This window comes from Giraffa tippelskirchi, chromosome 5 (genome assembly GCF_054371585.1).
Source record: "Giraffa tippelskirchi isolate mGirTip1 chromosome 5, T2T-mGirTip1v1.2.pri, whole genome shotgun sequence".
In the NCBI taxonomy this organism is placed as follows: Eukaryota; Metazoa; Chordata; class Mammalia; order Artiodactyla; family Giraffidae; genus Giraffa; species Giraffa tippelskirchi.
In genome coordinates this window covers 120,626,577-120,639,373 of record NC_137279.1, presented here as the reverse complement: position 1 = coordinate 120,639,373, position 12,797 = coordinate 120,626,577, and the positions used below count along the sequence as shown (strand labels likewise).

At 41.0% G+C, this 12,797-nt stretch overlaps 1 protein-coding gene and 2 long non-coding RNA genes across 3 annotated transcripts in view; 2 read left to right on the top strand and 1 right to left on the bottom strand.

Annotated features, from left to right (window-relative positions):
• Window positions 1-12,797, bottom strand: part of LOC145507181 (uncharacterized) — a 349,446-nt gene that overhangs the window by 5,432 nt on the left and 331,217 nt on the right. The window lies entirely within an intron of this gene.
• Window positions 1-12,797, top strand: part of SLC30A7 (solute carrier family 30 member 7) — a 103,441-nt gene that overhangs the window by 61,910 nt on the left and 28,734 nt on the right. The window lies entirely within an intron of this gene.
• On the top strand, window positions 2,047-8,275 carry LOC145507182 (uncharacterized). Its single transcript, XR_014054671.1, has 2 exons — window positions 2,047-3,988; window positions 7,318-8,275. It is a non-coding gene; the product is annotated as an uncharacterized LOC145507182 (long non-coding RNA).

Genomic DNA, 12,797 nt, shown 5'->3' with positions numbered 1-12,797 from the left:
CTTTTCAAGATCTGTAGGTCCTTTTTAATGCAGTCGGTATTAGCTACAGGGATCTTAATCTGTTGGCCTGTCCCTTCCAAAGCACTTCCCTCTGTTTATTTGGCTTCTGTTTGGAGATCTCTTCAGTATCTAATTTCCGCCCTGCAACAAAGCGGTGGAGGTGATCTCTTTAGGTTCGCTTGTTCAATCGTGCTGTGGGGAGGAAGGAACACTGCAATTCTGGCGTGTGTGTGGTAAGCTCGCAGTGTCTCGGCCGCACTGGGTTCGCCCCCGCTCACGGCGTGTGTGCTTTCCCCGTCTACCCTGCTCAGGCTTCAGGTTACTCGGCCGGGGAGCGGGCCCTGAGCTGCGTGCACTTCCCAGGTCTAAGCCGCTCAGGTTCAGGCTCCCGGTTACTCCACAAAGGCGCAGACTCGATTTTGCCCGCGGCTTGTGCCGTTCCCGGTCGGAGCTGCCCAGGCGGCCAGGAGTTTGGCGAGGGCGCTGTCCCCTGTTGGGGCGGTGCGGCTTATCACCTCCCTGGTCCCCGCCTCGGTTTACGGGCGCGCCCGGCTCCGGTGTGCTTTGTGTCGGTTCTGGGGAGCTGGTCTCTGGCTGCGACCCTCCCGGCTGCTGTCGACCCTCCGGGATCTCAGGCAGTCTTTGCTTAAAAACTGGGAGCCTGTTTGCAGTTTGGTAGGGGGTGCCCTCTCTGGAGCCGAGTTTGCCCCTTTCCGGCTCTGGCGGGCCCCGCCTGCCCGCTGTGTCCGGCGGGGGATGGCGCAGTCCGCAGCCGGCTAGCTCTCCTCTGGTATCGCTCAGTCCTTTGTTCTGTGAGCGGGCCGGCAGTGCCTTAGAGTTGGGCTTTTCGCGGGATAGTTCTCTCTCTCTCTCGCTGTCCCACAGTTTAGGTTACTATCTCACGTTAGCTCCCTCAGATTGCCCTCGGGGCACTCGGGCCCGGTCCTTACCCTAGGCAATGCCGCCCGCTCCTCTCCGTTCAGCCCCCACTTGCTGGTGGCGGATGATGCGAGCGTCTGGGGTTCTTTGCTGGGAGTTGCTTTAGGCACGTAATCTGTCGATTTTATTTATTTTTTCCTCCCAGTTACGTTGCCCTCCGAGATAAAAAATCCTCCCCCACACCCGCCGGTGAGAGGGTTTCCTGGTGCTTGGAAATTCCTCCTCTTTTACGACTCCCTCCCCGGGACGGGTCTCCGTCCCTAACTCTTTTGTCTCTCTTTTTATCTTTTATAATTTCTCCTACCTCTTTTGAAGATAATGCGCAGTTTTTGTGAAAGCCTGACGTCCTCAGCCAGCCTTCAGAAGTAGTTTTGTGAAGTTTGGTCAGCGTTCAGATGTTCTTTCGATAAATTTGTGGAGGAGAGAGTGGTCTCCTCGTCCTATTCCTCCGCCATCTTCTGCTCTCCCCCCAGAATCTTTTTTTGTTCAGTTATGGTGTTTTTGAAGAGTCAACATTATAAACATGTTAATTCTTACGTTATTTATAAATTTTACTTTATTTTTTTGGGCTCCAAAATCATTGCTGATGGTGATTGCAGCCATGAAATTAAAAGACGCTTACTCCTTGGAAGGAAGGTTATGACCAACCTAGATAGCATATTTAAAAGCAGAGACATTACTCTGCCAACAAAGGTCCACCTAGTCAAGGCTGTGGTTTTTCCAGTGGTCACGTATGGATGTGAGAGTTGGACGGTGAAGAAAGCTGAGTGCCGAAGAATTGATGCTTTTGAACTGTGGTGTTGGAGAAGACTCTTGAGAGTCCCTTGGACTGCAAGGAGATCCAGCCAGTCTATCCTAAAGGAGATCAGTCCTGGGTGTTCATTGGAAGGACTGATGTTGAGGCTGAAACTCCAATACTTTGGCCACCTCATGCAATGAGTTGACTCATTGGAAAAGACCCTAATGCTGGGAAGGATTGAGGGCAGGAGGAGAAGGGGACAACAGAGGATGAGATGGTTGGATGGCATCACCAACTCAATGGACATGAGTTTGGGTAAACTCCGGGGGTTGGTGATGGACAGGGAGGCCTGGCGTGCTGCGATTCATGGAGTCGCAACGAGTCAGACACGACTGAGTGACTGAATTGAACTGAATAGCAATACCAACAGATTAAATGCAGAGTTCCAGAAAATAACAGAAGAGACAAGAAGGCCTTCAATGAACGGTGCTTATTAATAGAAGAAAACAACAAAGGGAGAAAGACTAGAGATCTCTTCAGGAAAATTGGAAACATCAAGGGAACATTCCACCAAAAGATGGGCAAAATAAAGGATAAAAATGGTAGAGACCTAGCTGACAAGATCAAGAAGAGATGGAAAGAATACATGGAAGAATTGTATAAAAAAGATCTTAGTGAGCCAGATTGCTACGATGGCGTGGTTAGTCTTCCTGAGCCAGACATTCTGGAGTACAAAGTAGGTGGGCTGTAAGAAACACTGCTGTTAATAAAGCTAGTGGATGCAATAAAATTCCAGCAGAACTATTGAAATCCCTAAAGGAAGATGCTATCAAGGTTTTGCATTCAGTATGTCAGCAAATCTGGAAGACCCAGCAGTGGCCACAGGACTGGAAAAGGTCAATCCTCATCCCAATTTCAAGAAGGGTAGTACCATAAAATGTGCTAACCATCAGGCAATAGCATTCATCTCTCATGCTAGTAAGGTCATGCTTAAAATCTTGCATGCTAGGCTTCAGCATTATGCGAACCAAGAACTTCCAGTTGTCCCAGCTGGGTTTAGGAAAGGAAGAGGAACCAGGGATCAAATTGCCAACATTCGCTGGATTATAGAGAAGGCAAGGGAATTTCTGAAAAACATCTATCTCTGTTTCATGAACTATGCTAAAGCGTTTGACTGAGTGGATCATGACAAACTGGAAGGCTCTTAGAGAGATAGGAATACCAGACCATCTTCCTAAGAAACATGTATGTGGGTCAAGAAGAGCAGTTTCCTGTATGGAACAACTGATTGTTTCAAGATCAGTAAAGGACTATGATAGGGCTGTCTGCTGTCACCATTTGTTTAACCTATATGCTGAGCACATCATGAGAAATACCAGGCTGGGTGAGTTATAAGCTGAAATCAAGATAGGAGAATCATCAACAACCTCATATGCAGATGATACCACTGTAATGACAGAAAGCTAAGAGAAACTAAAGAGCCTCTTGATGACGGTAAAGGAGGAGAGTGAAAGAGCTGGCTTAAGACTAAATATTAAAAAAAAAACTTAAGATCATGGCATCTGGCCCCATTATTGCATGGCAAATAGAAAGGGAAAAGGTGGAAGTAGTGATATTTCCTCTTCTTGGGCTCCAGAATCACTGCAGACGCTGACTGCAGCCATGAAAACAGAAGATGATTGCTTCTTGGCAGGAAAGTGATGACAAACCTAGACAGTGTATTAACAAGCAGAGACATTACTCTGCCGACAAAGGTCCGTATGGTCAAGGCTATGGTCTTCCCAGTGGTTGCGAGAGCTGGACTGTGAAGAAGGCAGAATGCCAAAAAATCGATGCCTTCGAACTGTGATGCTGAAGAACACTCCTGAAAGTCCCTCAGATAGCAAGGAGATCAAACCAGGCAATCTTAAGGGAGATTAACCCAGAATATTCACTGAAAGGACTGAAGCAGAAGCTCCAGTATTTTGGTCATCTGATGTGAACAGATGACTCATTGGAAAAGTCTCTGTTGCTGGGAAGGATTAAGGGCAGAAGGAGAAGAGGGTGTCAGAAGATGAGATGGCTGGACGGCATTGCCAATGCAGTGATCACAAACTTGGGCAAACTCCGGGAGATGGTGAGGGACAGGGAGGCCTGGCATGCTGCCGTCCATGGGATCACAAAGAGCTGGTCATGAGTTAGGTGACTGAACAACAGCAACAACAACAACTTGGTTTTTGAAGAGTCAAAAAAATTTTTTTAGAGAGGAGGTAATAAAAGAGAGGACAGAAATGGTGTGGACCTAACAGAAGCAGAAGACATTAAGAAGAGGTGGCAGGAATACACAGAAGAACTGTACAAAAAAGATCTTCACGACCTAGATAATCACAATGGTGTGATCACTCACCTAGAGCCAGACATCCTGGAATGTGAAGTCAAGTGGGCCTTAGAAAGCATCACTACGAACAAAACTAGTAGAGGTGATGGAATTCCAGTTGAGCTATTTCAGATCCTCAAAGATGATGCTATGAAAGTGCTGCACTCGATATGCCAGCAAATCTGGAAAACTCAGCAATGGCCACAGGACTGGAAAAGGTCAGTTTCCATTCCAATCCCAAAGAAAGGCAATGCCAAAGAATGCTCAAACTACCACACAATTGCACTCATCTCACACGACTGAAGCGTCTTAGCAGCAGCAGCACACTCTAGTAAAGTAATGCTCAAAATTCTCCAAGCCAGGCTTCAGCAATACGTGAACCGTGAACTTCCAGATGTTCAAGCTGGTTTTAGAAAAGGCAGAGGAACCAGAGATCAAATTGCCAACATCCGCTGGATCATCAAAAAAGCAAGAACATTCCAGAAAAACATCTATTTCTGCTTTATTGACTATGCCAAAGCCTTTGACTGTGTGGATCACAACAAACTGTGGAAAATTCATAAAGAGATGGGCATACCAGACCATCTGACCTGTCTCTTGAGAAGCCTGTATGGAGGTCAGGAAGCAACAGTTAGAACTGGACATGGAACAACAGACTGGTTCCAAATAGGAAAAGGAGTACGTCAAGGCTGTATATTGTCACCCTGCTTATTTAACTTCTATGCAGAGTACATCATGAGAAACGCTGGGCTGGAAGAAACACAAGCTGGAATCAAGATTGCCGGGAGAAATATCAATAACCTCAGATATGCAGATGACCCCACCCTTATGGCAGAAAGTGAAGAAGAACTAAAGAGCCTCTTGATGAAAGTGAAAGAGGAGAGTGAAAAAGTTGGCTTAAAGCTCAACAATCAGAAAACTAAGATCATGGCATCTGGTCCCATCACTTCATGGGAAGTAGATGGGGAAACAGTGGAAACAGTGTCAGACTTTATTTTTTTGGGCTCCAGAATCACTGCAGATGGTGATTGCAGCCATGAAATTAAAAGACACTTACTCCTTGGAAGGAAGGTTATGACCAACCTAGATAGCATATTTAAAAGCAGAGACCTTATTCTGCCAACAAAGGTCCGTCTAGTCAAGGCTATGGTTTTTCCAGTAGTCATGTATGGATGTGAGAGTTGGACGGTGAAGAAAGCTGAGTGCCACAGAATTGATGCTTTTGAACTGTGGTGTTGGAGAAGACTCTTGAGAGTCCCTTGGACTTCAAGAAGATCCAACCAGTCCATCCTAAAGGAGATCAGTCCTGGGTGTTCATTGGAAGGACTGATGTTGAAGCTGAAACTCCAATACTTTGGCCACCTCATGCGAAGAGTTGACTCATTGGGAAAGACCCTGGTGCTGGGAAGGATTGGGGGCAGGAGGAGAAGGGGACAACAGAGGATGAGATGGCTGGATGGCATCACCAACTCAATGGACATGAGTTTGGGTAAATTCCGGGAGTTGGTGATGGACAGGGAGGCCTGACATGCTGCAATTCATGGGGTCACAAAGAATCGGACACGACTGAGCGACTGAACTGGACTGAACTGAATCAAAGTTGATTTTAAAGTTCATAAGGAAAAACAAAGAAGCAGGAGGAATAGCCAAGGAAACCTTGGAAAAGATATAAAGTTAAAGTCTTTATAATTAAAATAGTGAGATGGAGCAGATTAGAATTATAGAAGTAGATTTATCTGCAGATAGAAATTTTATAGGAATAAAGGCAGCATTTTCAGTCATTGAAAAGACTCAATGAAAAGATGGGCTTTTTTAAATAACTGAGTAATGATGTGGAAAAGACAAAATGGGACTGTACTTCATACTCTACCGGATAAATCCAGATGAATTGAGTTACATTTAAAAAGAAAAAAGAACTTTGGCATAGAAAAAAGAGCGCCATGAGGGAGGTCAAAAAGCATAATAAACTGGGATACATATTTGCCACTTAGGTCATGAAGGACTAATCTCCCTAATATAGACAGAGCTCTTAAATTAAAAAAATTAAAAGCCTGAAAGAAAAATGAGCAAAAGTATAAATACATTTAGTTCAAAGGAAAAGAAATACAAGTGACTTTTAAATGAGTAAATGTAGTTTAGCCTCACTCATAAAAAAAGAAATGTAAACTAAAATTTCATTGTAATGTCACTCCTCTCCAATCAGATGAATAATTATTCTGAAACTTGCATAATATTTGGCAAGGGCATGGGTAAAAATAAGTATTCTGATACATTGCTGATAGAAATGAGAGTGGTACTATCTCTGTGGAGAGAACTTTAACAAACATCTATCATAATGTATGTTTACCTTTGATTAAGCAATCCTACTTCTGGGAATGTATCCTAAAGATAAATTGGCAAAAATCTATAAAGATTTATTTTTAAGGCCATTCTTTGTGGCTTTATGTGCTTGGGTTGGAAAGAATACAAATGTATGTTAGTAAGGGAATTCTCTGCATCCCCTAAAAAAAGAGGGGGCTTCCCTAGTGGCTCAAGACTGTAAAGAATCCGTCTGAAATGTGGGAGACCTGAGTTGGGAAGATCCCCTGGAGAAGGGTATGGCAACCCACTCCAGGATTATTGCCTAAATAATCCCCATGGACAGAGAAGTCTGGCAGGCTACAGTCTATGGGGTCGCAAAAAGTTAGACACGACTGAGTGACTAAGCACAGCACACACACACACAAAAGAATAGAGGGGCCAGGGAAGTAAAATCAGCAAGGTGGCATAATAGGAAGCCCTAGATTCTCTTTCCTCCATGGAGACTTAACTGAGCAAACTGACAAAATAGCCTTGTGAGAAATCCAGAAACTAGTTAAAAGGTTTCTGCACACTAGGCTAACCACATGGAAGCTTGGGGAAATTCATGGCACTCCCCACTTTCCTGCACATGGTAGACTGTTTGGGAAGAAACCCACAATCCCCATATTCTTCCAGGGCAGGGAAAGGAGTTGAATATAAACTGACTTTTAGTGGGGTTGCCTGAGAGGTTTGCCTTGCTTGTATTCAAGTACTGACCAAAATGGGTGCCTGCTTAGGCTGCTGTTGATACTGTTCAGTTGCTACATCATGTCTGACTCTCTGCGACACCATGGACTGTAGCCCACCAGGCTCCTCTGTCTATGGTATTTACCAGGCAAGAATACTGGAGTGGGTTGCTCTTTCCTTCTCCAGGGGATCTTCCCGATCCAAGGAGTGAACCCAATCTACTGGGCAAGCATTTTCCACTGAGCTTCCTGGGAAGATGTGGGTACAGTACCACAGACAGACACTAGGTGGAACCCCAGAACTGTGACTTACTGCAAGTCCAGGAGGCAGCAGTATTACAGATGGACACCAGGAGGAGCTCCTGAGTAGGAGCCAGCTTACTTTTTCAAATAGGAGATTACATGCACAAGCTCAGAGAGGGCACATACCAGAAAACACTTGAGAATTCAGAATCTCCAGCCAGATTATGCAGAGAAAGTCCTCCCTGCGTGAAATCTGACTACAAAGTCTGGAGAGTTGACTGATTCTTCAGATGCTGAAATACCAACAATGAAAAATAAGACATATAAGGAAACAGCCAACCATGGAAACAATTAGATATCCAGAAACCAGACTCAAGAAAAGGAGACATATGAATTTCCAGGTAAAGAATTAAAAATTACTGTCATAAAGATGCCCAGATAATTTTAAAAAGGCACAGGTAGACACTAAACAAAATCAGGAAAATGGTGCATGAACAAAATGGGAATATCATCAAAGAGACAGAAAGTGTGGACAAGAGCCAAACAAAAGAAGAAACAAATTAAAAATTTTACTGGATGGCCTCAGCAGCAGATGTGACCAGGCAAAAGATAGAATCAGTGAATTTGAAGGCAGGACTTACAAAAATTATTGAGGCAGAAGAACATAAAAAAGAAGCAAAAAAGGTTGGGGGGGGGATCCTGGAGGATTTACAGATAAGCAGAATAGCATATACATTGTGGATTGTGGGTCCCAGAAAGTAAAGAAAAAAAGGGGCAGAATACTTATTTAAAGAAACTGTGGCTGAAACTCTCCCACATCTGAGAAGAAGAGTGGATATAGAAACTCAGGAAATGTAAAAGAACTTCAACTAGGATAAATGTAAAAATAAAGAAGCCCACACTGAGACACATCATAATCAAACTATCAGAGGTTACATATAAAGTAAGAATCTTGAAAGCAGAAAGAGAAAAGCAACTTGTTACATGCAATGATAACCACAAAGGAAACATTTATAGAATATGTGCAAAGGGAAATGAGAAGGAAATCAAAACATGTCACTATAAAAAAATCAATGAAACACAAAGGAAGACAGCAAAAGAGGGGAAAGAGATGAAAAAGCTAAAGATAGAAAACTGAACAAAATGATAATATTAAGTCCTTCCATGCCAGTAATTACTTTATGTGTAAAGGGATTAAACATCAATTCAAAGGCATTGACTGGCTGAATGAATGGATTTTTAAAAAAAACAAGATTCATCTTTATTCTGCCTACAAGAGATTGATTATAGAAATAAGGACTCAAAGAGACTAAAAGTGATAAAGTAGGAAAAGATGCTTTATACAAACAGGAGTCTAAAGAGAGCAGTGGTAGCCATACTTAATATTAGCCAGAACAGACAACCAAAACTGTCACAAGACACAAAGAAGAAAATTATAAGGATAAAAAGATCAGTTCACCAGGAAGATACAACATTTGTAAGTATATATGCTGCTAACATGAGATCTCATGAATATATAAATCAAACACTGATGATGAGGTGGGAAGAAATAATAGATAGTAACGTAGTAATAGTAGGAAACTTCAATACCTTAGGGCAACTAGAAAATAAACCAATCAATCATTAGAGACTCAATAAGCAAAGAGAAGACTTGAACACTGTGGACCAGTTGGGACTAACAGGTTGTTGTTGGGCCTAACCTAACTACAGCAGAATACACATTCTTCTCAAGTGTATGTGGAACATTCTTCCAAAAAGATGACACATCATGTCACAAAAGCGGTCCTAACAAAGTGTAGAACATTGAAACTATATGAAATATTTTCTGTGACCACAGTGGAATGAAACTGGAAATCAATAGCAAAAGGAAAGCAAGAGCATTAAAAAATATGTGGAAATTAACACACTCTGTAACAACCAATGGGTCAAAGAAGAAATCACAAGAGAATTCAGAAAATATATGGAGACAAATGAAAACAAAGACACAACATACCAAAATGTATGGAATTGAGCAAAACCAGTACAAAAAAAAAAAATAATCTCAAGTCAACAATCTAACCTTACAACTCAAGGAACTAGAAAAAGAAGAACAAACTAAATTCAAAGTCAGGAGAAGGAAGGAAACAGTAAGGTTAGAGCAGAGATAAATGAAATAATAGAAAAAAATAGGAAAAAGTCAACAGAACCTAGAGTTGATTTTTTGAAAAGAGCAAGAAAACTGACAAAACTTTGCTAACCCAGCTAAGAAAAAGAAAGAGACTCAGTTATCTAAAATAAGAAATGAAAGAGGAGATTTTACAACTGATATCACAGAGATAGAAAGAATTGTAGGAGATTGCTATGAGTAATTATATGCCAACAAATTGGATAACCTATAAGAAATTGCTAAATTTCTAGAAGCATGCAACCTATCAAGGCTGAATCATGAAGAAATTAAAAAAATCTGAACAAACCTATTACTAGTGAGAAGATTAAAGCAGTAATCAAAAACCTTTCAACAAAGAAAAGCCCATGATCAGATGGTTTCACTGGTGAATTCTACCAAAAATTTAAAGAAATATTAGCACCAGTTCTTTTCACACTCTTCCAAAGATTTGAAGAGAAAAGAAGGCTCCCAAACTCATCAGGCCAGTGTTAACCTGATACCAATATCAGATAAAGACACAACAAGAAAACTATAGACCAGTATCCTTGATGAGTGTTGACTTAAAAATCCTAAGCAAAACAGTAGGCAAATCAAATTCAACAGCACATAAAAAAAAAGGATCATATATCACGACTAGGGGATATTTATGCTTGGAAAATAAGGATGGTTCAACACATGAAAATCAATCAGTATTATATACCACATGAGTAGAATGAAGGAAGAAAGGATGTAATCATCTCAAAACAATGCAGATAAGTGACAAAAGTCAACACCCTTTCATGATTAAAAACATTCAACAAACCAAGAATAGAAGGAAATTACCTCAACATAATAACAGCCATATCGGAGAAACCACACCTGGAGAAAGACTGAAAACGTTTCCTCTAAGATCATGAACAAGGTAAGGATGCCCAATTTTCTCACTACTATTCACCAAAGTACTGAAAGTTCTAGCCAGAGCAATCAGACAAGAAAAATAAATAAAGGCCATACAAATTAGAAATGAAGAATTACAATTATCCATGTTCAATTCATCCCACCCTCTCTTGCAGATAAGTTCTTCAATACCAATTTTCTAGATTCCATAGTGAGGTGAAAGTTGCTCAGTTGTGTTCGACTCTTTGCAACCCCATGGACTGTACAGTCCATGAAATTCTCCAGCCCAGAATTCTATAGTGGGTAGCCTTTCCCTTCTCCAGGGGATCGTCCCAACCCAGGGATCAAACCCAGGTCTCCTCTGTGGCAGGCAATTCTTTACCATCTGAGCCACAACGGAAGCCCAGATTCCATATGTATGCATTAATATATGATATTTGTTTTTATGTTTCTGACTTCACTCTGTTTGACAGACTCTAGTTCATCCACATCACTACAGATGACCCAGTTTCATTCCTTTTTATGGCTGAATAATATTCCATTATATTTATGTACCACATCTCCATTTATCTGTTGATGGACATTTAGGTTGCTTCCATGTCCTGGCTGCTTACACACATTGTAAAGCAATTATACTTCAATTTAAAAATTAATTAAAATACAAGGGATTATTGTAAGAAATTATCCCTGTTCACACATGACATGATCTTACATGTAGAAAATCCTAAAGATTACACACACACATATACAAACTGTTAGAACTAATAAAGAATTCAGCAAAGTTGCAAAATGCAAAATCAACACTCAAAACCCAGTTATATTCTTAAACACTAACAAGAGCCAATCAGAAGAAGAGATTTTAAAAACAATCCCATTTAGCATAACACCAGAAAGGATAAAATACTTAAGTCCACCAAGGAGGTGAAAGATGTGTACATTGAAAACTATAAAATATTGCTAAAAGAAATCAAAGCAGATATAAATAAATGAAAAGATATCTCATGCTTGTGGATCATAAGACTTTAGTATTGTTAAAATGTATATGCTGCCCAAAGTGATCTACAGATTCAAAATCCAAATGGCATCTTTTTGCAGAAATTGATTTTTTAAAAATCCTAAAACTGGCGTGGAATATGAAGAGACTATGAATAGCCAAAACAATCTCAAGAGAGAACAACAAAGTTGGAGGCCTCCCACTCCCTGATTTCAAAATGTACAACAAAGCAACAGTGATTGAGATGGTGTGGTCCTGGCATAAAGACAGAGATGGAGAGCAGTAAGCTGAATAGAGAGCCCAGTAATAAATGTTTGCATATAAATAGCCAAATGATTTTTGATAAGGGTGCCTAGACTATACAATGGGGATAAAGCAGTCTTTTCAACAAATGGTTTTGGAAAAACTGGATATCAACATGCAAAAAGATGAAATTGGACCTTTACACCACAATAAAACTTAACTCAAAATGGATTAAAGACTTTAAACATATGTTCTAAAACTATTAAAACCCTAGGCAAAAACATAGAAAAGTTTTAGGATATTGGTTTTTGGAGTGATTTTTTTTTTTTTTTTTTTGATAGAAACCAAAGAAGATAGGCAACAAAATAAAAAATAGACAAATTGGACTTTACCAAACTTAAAAACTTATGCTTATCAAAAGAAACAGTCAGCAGCGTAATTTTTGGAATTGTCAAAAAAGTCAGTTTATGGAATTGAAGCAAACAATTGCAAATCATAAATCTTGTAAGATGTTAATATTCAGAATATATAAGAAGATATACAGCTGAACAGCAAAAGCGAAATAAACCAATTTAAAAAGAAGCAAAGCATTTTAATAGACATTTCTCTAAAGATTTACACCTGCAAATAAGCACATGAAAAGATGCTCAGCATTGCTAATAACTAGGGAAATGCAAATCCAAATGACAAGACATCACCTCACACCCATCAGGATGCCATGCTGTGCTTAGTGCTCAGACCTGTCCGACTCTTTGCGACCCCATGGACAGAGGAGCCTGCTGGTCTACAGTCGGTGGAGATTCTCCAAGCAAGAATCCTAGAGTGAGTTGCCATGCCCTCCTCTAGAGGGTCTTCCCAACTCAGGGATTCAACCCAGGTCTCCCACATTGCAGGCGGATTCTTTACTTTCTGAGCCATCAGGGAAACCCATGTATACTGGAGTGGGTAGCCTATCCCTTGTCCAGGGGATCTTCCTGACCCAGGAATCAAACTGGGGTCTCCTGCATTGCAGGTGGATTCTTTACCAGTTGAGCTACCAGGGAAACCCACCCATCAGGATGTCCCCTATCAAAAGAATAAACAATACCTGTAGGCAAGGATGTGGAGAACTTGGAGCCTTTGTTTACTTTTGGAAGGAATGTAAAATGGTGTAGCCCTTGTGGAAATTAGTATCCATGTTCCTCAGAAAGTTAAAAGTAGAGTTATATAACCTAGCAATTTCATTTCTGGGTACA